The 6,000-nt window shown below is 40.3% G+C and overlaps 1 non-coding gene across 1 annotated transcript; it reads right to left on the bottom strand.

The window, feature by feature from the left end:
* Positions 1 to 3,931: 3,931 nt before the first annotated feature.
* On the bottom strand, positions 3,932 to 4,038 carry TRNAL-CAA (transfer RNA leucine (anticodon CAA)). The gene is made up of 2 exons: positions 4,001 to 4,038; positions 3,932 to 3,977 (listed from the first exon to the last, which is right to left on the bottom strand). It is a non-coding gene; the product is annotated as a tRNA-Leu (tRNA).
* Between the last annotated feature and the right edge of the window lie 1,962 nt (positions 4,039 to 6,000).

Raw genomic sequence — 6,000 nt, 5'->3', positions numbered from 1 at the left:
CCTTGGCATGGGCCCACTGGTAAAGTAAGATCACTTGAAACAATATGTAGTGGTTTGAAGACTATGCTTATGTCAGTATGCTTGCTCCTTGGAAGGAAAGCTATGACACACAGAGGGTATTAAAGAGCAGAGGCACCACCTTGCTGACAAAGGTCCATCTTGTCAAAGCTATGATTTTTCCAGTAGTCATGTACAGATGTGAGAGGTGGATCATAAAAAGGCTGAACACTGAAAAACTGATGCTTTCAAACTGTGGTGCTGAAGGAGACTCTTGAGAGTCCCTTGGACTGCAAAAGAGATCAAACCAGTCAATCCTGAAGGAAATCCACCCCGAGGATTCATTGAAAGGACTGATGCTGAAGATGAAACTCCAATACTTTGGCCACCTGGTGCAAAGAGCCAACTCATTGGAAAAGACCCTGATGCTAGGAAAGATTGAAGGCAAAAGAAGAAAGGGGCAGCAGTAGATAGCATCACCAATTCAATGGACATGAATTTGAGCAAACTCCCAAAGACAGTGGAGGACAGAGGAGCCTAGTGTGGCACAGTTTACGGGGTCACAAAGAGTTGGACACAACTCAGAGGATGAACAACAACAAATGCTTTCCAATAGCCATCAAATTTTAAAATGACTTAAAGCTAGCTTGATTTGGTTCAACTTAAAATTTTTAGGTGGGTTAGAAATTACATGGAATTTCTATAAAATTTTTTATCCATATTAAATTAAGATACTGTTGAGATAGAAATTATAATTTTTATTGTACGTCCCCTGAAAACTCACTAAAACTATAGTAAAAAGATTTTTTTTAAGCTCAAATATGAGAACACAAAAGAAGTGGAAGGTAAGAAACACTAAAACTGAAAAAATAGGTAGACAAATCATAATAGACTTCACAGAAACAATCTGATTAATACCAAAGTTTCTTTAAAAAGCTCAGGAACTGAGACCACTGTGTACTGGAGGCTAAAGGGAAACGAAAAGCAGATTGTTTAAAATTTGAGAAAGAGTTAGAGCCCTAAATTCTCTGCACTTATACTGAGTGTTTGCCCTTCTACCACCCAGGAAAAAATCTGGAGATTTATTCTGCAAAGAAAATAAAGAATGGGATTAGACTATTACAGATGAGGATCTGGGTACCTTGATGAGAACAGGAGAGGATCTGTTCTGTATCTGGATGTAAGGGAATGCTAAAGGCTGAGCTCTTTTTCCTCACCTAACTCTCAAATCTCTGACAGTTAGGGCTTTACCCTCATGGCAGGACTGAAAAAAAAAAAAAAAAAAAACTGGTGTTCAAAAACGAAAGGTAAAAATGCTAAGAATATACGTGAGGCAACTGGTGTAAGTTGGTATAGTCTAACTTAACATATAAGCATACTGAGGGCTCTTCTCACCATTACCTCAGACTCTGAGTTATTTTTATAACCTAAAAACCAAAAACCTTGAGAATACTTTCCACTGAAACAGTGGAGCAAATAAATGAACAAAAAATAGATTATGAACAGATGAGCAAGGGAAGATTCAGATGACGGCAGTGTAGCAGGTCCAGAGAGCAACCAGTTCAGACTATAAGCATGTAGAAGTCAACTGGAAAAATATCCTCAAGAAAAGATATTTGAGCTGATTTATTATCTGATTTGATTGATCTTATGGAAAGCTCCACTGAAAGATATTTGGAAGTTAAGGAAGAATTAGCAATTATCAATACATATGAATGGACTTAGGCACATTAAACATTTTCTTTTTAAAGCTTGCCTTTTTAGGCAATTATAAGCATCCAGTAAAGAATGAAAACAGAATCATAGCTCACAACAATGCTGTGTATAAGACTTACCTAGAAAAATGACATAAACAATAAACACTGAATTAAACAAAAGGTAAAACATAAATATTTTGGAAGGATAAGAAATAGTGGGTGGTAGTGGCATAAAGCAGTTAATTATTTAACAAATGGAAAATAAGTATATAATGTCTAAATCAATTAATCAATAATAGCAGTTATACTTATTATTTAGGAAAATATAGGTCTCCAAATCCAAGAATGAAACAGTTAAAATGTTAATTTTGGTGGCATCCAGACAAGATAATCTGAAGAATTAAAGTGCATAAGACATATATTTCACAATAAACTTTCTACTAAAAAATGTGTTCAGCTAGAGAAAAAACACCAAGGAGAGTGTCATTCTCCAGGACAAGCAGCAGTAAGAGTATTATTACTTCTGTACCTGAAGAGGCATGAAGAGAGTGTAATTACTTGAACCCAGAAGACAGCCTTGTAGTGAGGGCTTCCTTGAATGAGGTATAGCCTCCGGTCAAGGAATGTAGCTCTTCTAAAGTGACCTGCAGGCAGAAAGACAAGAAGTAAATACCTGCCGCTAGCCCTCCTAGCAGAGAAGGCAATGGCACCCCACTCCAGTACTCTTGTCTGGAAAATCCCATGGACGGAGGAGCCTGGTAGACTGCAGTCCATGGGGTCGCTAGGAGTTGCAGATGACTGAGCGACTTCACTTTCACTTTTCACTTTCATGCATTGAAGGAAATAGCAACCCACTCCAGTGTTCTTGCCTGGAGAATCCCAGGGACGGCGGGGCCTGGTGGGCTGCCGTCTATGGGGCTGCACAGAGTCGGACACTACTGAAGTGACTTAGCAGTAGCAGCAGCAGACCTCCTAGATCCACCTATCTCCTGTTGGGACTCCCACTGACCTAACCCAGATGGAAACCAGAGAGCATGAAAACCCATACAGGGCAGTTCCAAGAGCCTATATCAGCACAGAGCAGGGTGAAGAGCGTCTTATATATATATATATATATATATATATATATATATATATATATCATGAGCACAAAAATAGAATTGACAATGAGGAAAACTGCAAACAATATAGAGGATAGTAGAAAAGAAGGAAAAAACAGAACTAAAATTTCAAATAAGTTAGGCAGAAAATGAAATGTAAAAAGAAAAGCAAAGAAGATCCAACATGTGAATTACTAGATTTACAAAAGAAATCAAAGTAATAAAACAGAATATATATTTAACAAATAATTTAGGATCTGGTAGATAGAGCCACACTTAAGGGCAATGGGACTTGGACAAGTTCCTTCCTTCCCCTCTCTCTCCCTCTTTCCCTTTCTTTATTTTTATAAAAACATCTTGTTTTTAAAAATCAATCCTGGTTAAGAATCACTGTTCTACTTCTCCTCTCTCCCACAATTCTCTTGTCTTATGTCATAGAATATATCTATCACATCCATCCTCTTCACTTTACAGCAAATACCTTTTGACTAGCAATCCGAGATGTGATGGGAGAAGGTACACAAAAAAAGGAAAGAGTAAGATGAAGAAGAAAAGAGAGTCAGGTGAGGACAACAGAGAGGGAGGGACAAGCAGGAGATCTGTGGAAGAATATTCAAAACTTAACCTTCACAGAACAGTTAAAATACTGAATACAGAAATTTATAACCATCACTTCACATATATGTTAAGACCTGCATTTTAATACTGGTATATAACTATTCTTCCATGTAGATACTCATAAACAGGCAATTTTTATTGAAAAAGAAAGAACAAAAAGGAAAGGAGGGAGGGAAGGTAGGCATGATGAGAGGACAGACATCTAAATAGCACTGGTCTGAGAAGGGTGACTGAAGGCAGGAGGAGAAGGGGACGACAGAGGACGAGATGGTTGGATGGCATCACCGACTCGATGGACATAGTTTGAGCAAGCTTCGGGAGCTGGTGATGGACAGGGGAACCTGGCGTGCTGCAGTCCACTGAGTCGCAGAGTCGGACCCGACTGAGCGACTGAACTGAACTGAAGAAAGGGTGAAATATCGGTGGTAATGGGTAAGATCTGGCAATGCAGCCTAAGAAGGTGGCTATGATTTACCGACAGAAGTTGCAGAATTTGAGCATAAGAACAAAAGACCACCATGTCAGAAGTGGGATTCGAACCCACGCCTCCAAGTGGAGACCAGAAACCCCAAGTAGGGGAAGTAGGAACTTGAGTCTGGCGCCTTAGACCACTCGGCCATCCTGACAGGTTCGTTTGTGTATTACGTATAATCTGTTGCTGTGATTAACAACCAATGTGATTAGTATTACATCCAGAGTGCACAGGGTGAAACGCAAGCTCCGAACCGACTGCAAAACGAGAGGCAAAAAAGACAAGTTTTGGTGGATGGATGCTGGAGACTGTTGGGATGGCACAAAGTCAGCCGAGGAGCCCAGCCAGGGGATATTGAAAAGCAGCACCCGCCGCACGTCCCTTTACCGCTCCCGCACCGCGCTGCCTGCCTCCCAATGGCCCAACAGTCCCACAGCCCAAAACGGTCCCCGTAGTGTGGGAGTTTCGTAAATCAAAGAAAAGGGGTCTGTGCATTGCAGGCAGATTCGTTACCAACTAAGGTACCAGGGAAGCCCAGAACCGAATTAGCGCTGGTTTCGAAGATTGCTTCAGTCTGCTTCCCGCGGTGTTTAGGCTTTTTCATTTCCACGATAAATTAAAAAGTAGCATAGGCAAGGAGAGAGTCAGTGAGAAGGGCTAGAACTCCCTTTCAATAAACCTGTTTAAACATTAGAACTGTCCGTCGAGGAGTACAAGGCGGGCATATTGCACCCTCTTCCGGCATTTCTCCCCATAATCTCTTTATTCTTCAGTAACGTCTTTCTCCCTCCTTTCTTTTCTCCCATTAATCTCTTCCCAGTGGCCTAGGAAAAGGGGATGCGATATAGGACACAGGATAATAGACGTACGAGTTTAATTGGTTGATGGCCGTTACCAAGTAACAAATAGTTTCTCTTTGTCTCTCTTTCCACCCTCAACCCAGCCTCCAGTCCCTGTGGTAAAGGTGACAGGTTTTTAATATGTTGTTTATTCTTCACTTTGAGTCAAGCTAGTTCATATTGTCCTTGCTTCCATTTTCTACGATTAGGGTTACCAGGAGTGCAAACACCAAGTGTAAATCAGTTATTGCAGGCTACTTCGTGTATGGACAATGGTAGAAGAGGAGTTAGTTTTACTTGTGTTGTTGTTATACTTGTCTGTAATTTTTGTCTAATTAAGCACCTAAAACATTATTTACTGCTTTCTTGACCTACACTTCCCAAGAATGTGACCTTTTATTTTCTTATGAAAAAAAGGCGACTCTTTATTTATTCGCGTATTTATTTAACAATATTTATTTAATGGATACTCAGATTCTGTGGTTGGGTTTGAGTAGGGGTGACAATACATGAAGCTAGTGAGTGCCAAAGCATACTCCTAAAGTTGGTTTTGCTAACTGTTGCCGCAAGAGAGAATGCACATCAGGAGAACAGTGGAGTGTCTCAGTAAGAGAGTTAGAAAGAAGTGATTATAAGAATTGGACTTTGTAACCTTTTTTCAGCTCAGTTCAGCTCCTCAGTCATGTCTGACTCTTTGGGACCCCATGGATTGCAGCATGTCAGGCTTCCCTGTCCATCACCAACTCCCAGAGCTTGCTCAAACTCATGTCCATTGAGTTGGTGATGCCATCCAGCCATCTCATCCTCTGTCATCCCCTTCTCCTCCTACCTTCAATCTTTCTCAGTATCAGAGTCTTTTCTAATGAGTTAGTTCTTCACATTAGGTGGCCAAAATATTGAAGCCTCAGCCTTAGCATCAGTCATTCCAATAAATATTCAGGATTGATTTCCCTTAGGATTGACTGATTTGATCTTTCAGTCCAAGGGACTCTCAAGAGTCTTCTCCAACACCACAGTTTAAAAGCATTAATTGTTTGGCACTAGCTTTTGTTATGGTCCAACTCTCACATCCATACATGACTACTGGAAAAACTATAGCTTTGACTGGACGGACCTTTGTTGGCAAAGTAATGTCTCTGCTTTTAAAAATATTGTCTAGGTTGGTCATAGTTTTTCTTCCAAGGAGCAAGCATCTTTTAATTTCATGGCTGCAGTCACAATCTGCAGTGATTTTGGAGCCCAAGAATAGAAAGTTTCCGTTGTTTCCCCACCTATTT

The sequence above is a fragment of the Bos grunniens genome, chromosome 23 (assembly GCF_055505025.1).
Source record: "Bos grunniens cultivar Pamir isolate PY7600 chromosome 23, Bosgru_T2T1.0, whole genome shotgun sequence".
NCBI lineage: Eukaryota > Metazoa > Chordata > Mammalia > Artiodactyla > Bovidae > Bos > Bos grunniens.
The sequence above is the reverse complement of the archived record's forward strand: the minus strand, read 5'-3'. Positions and strand labels throughout refer to the sequence as shown.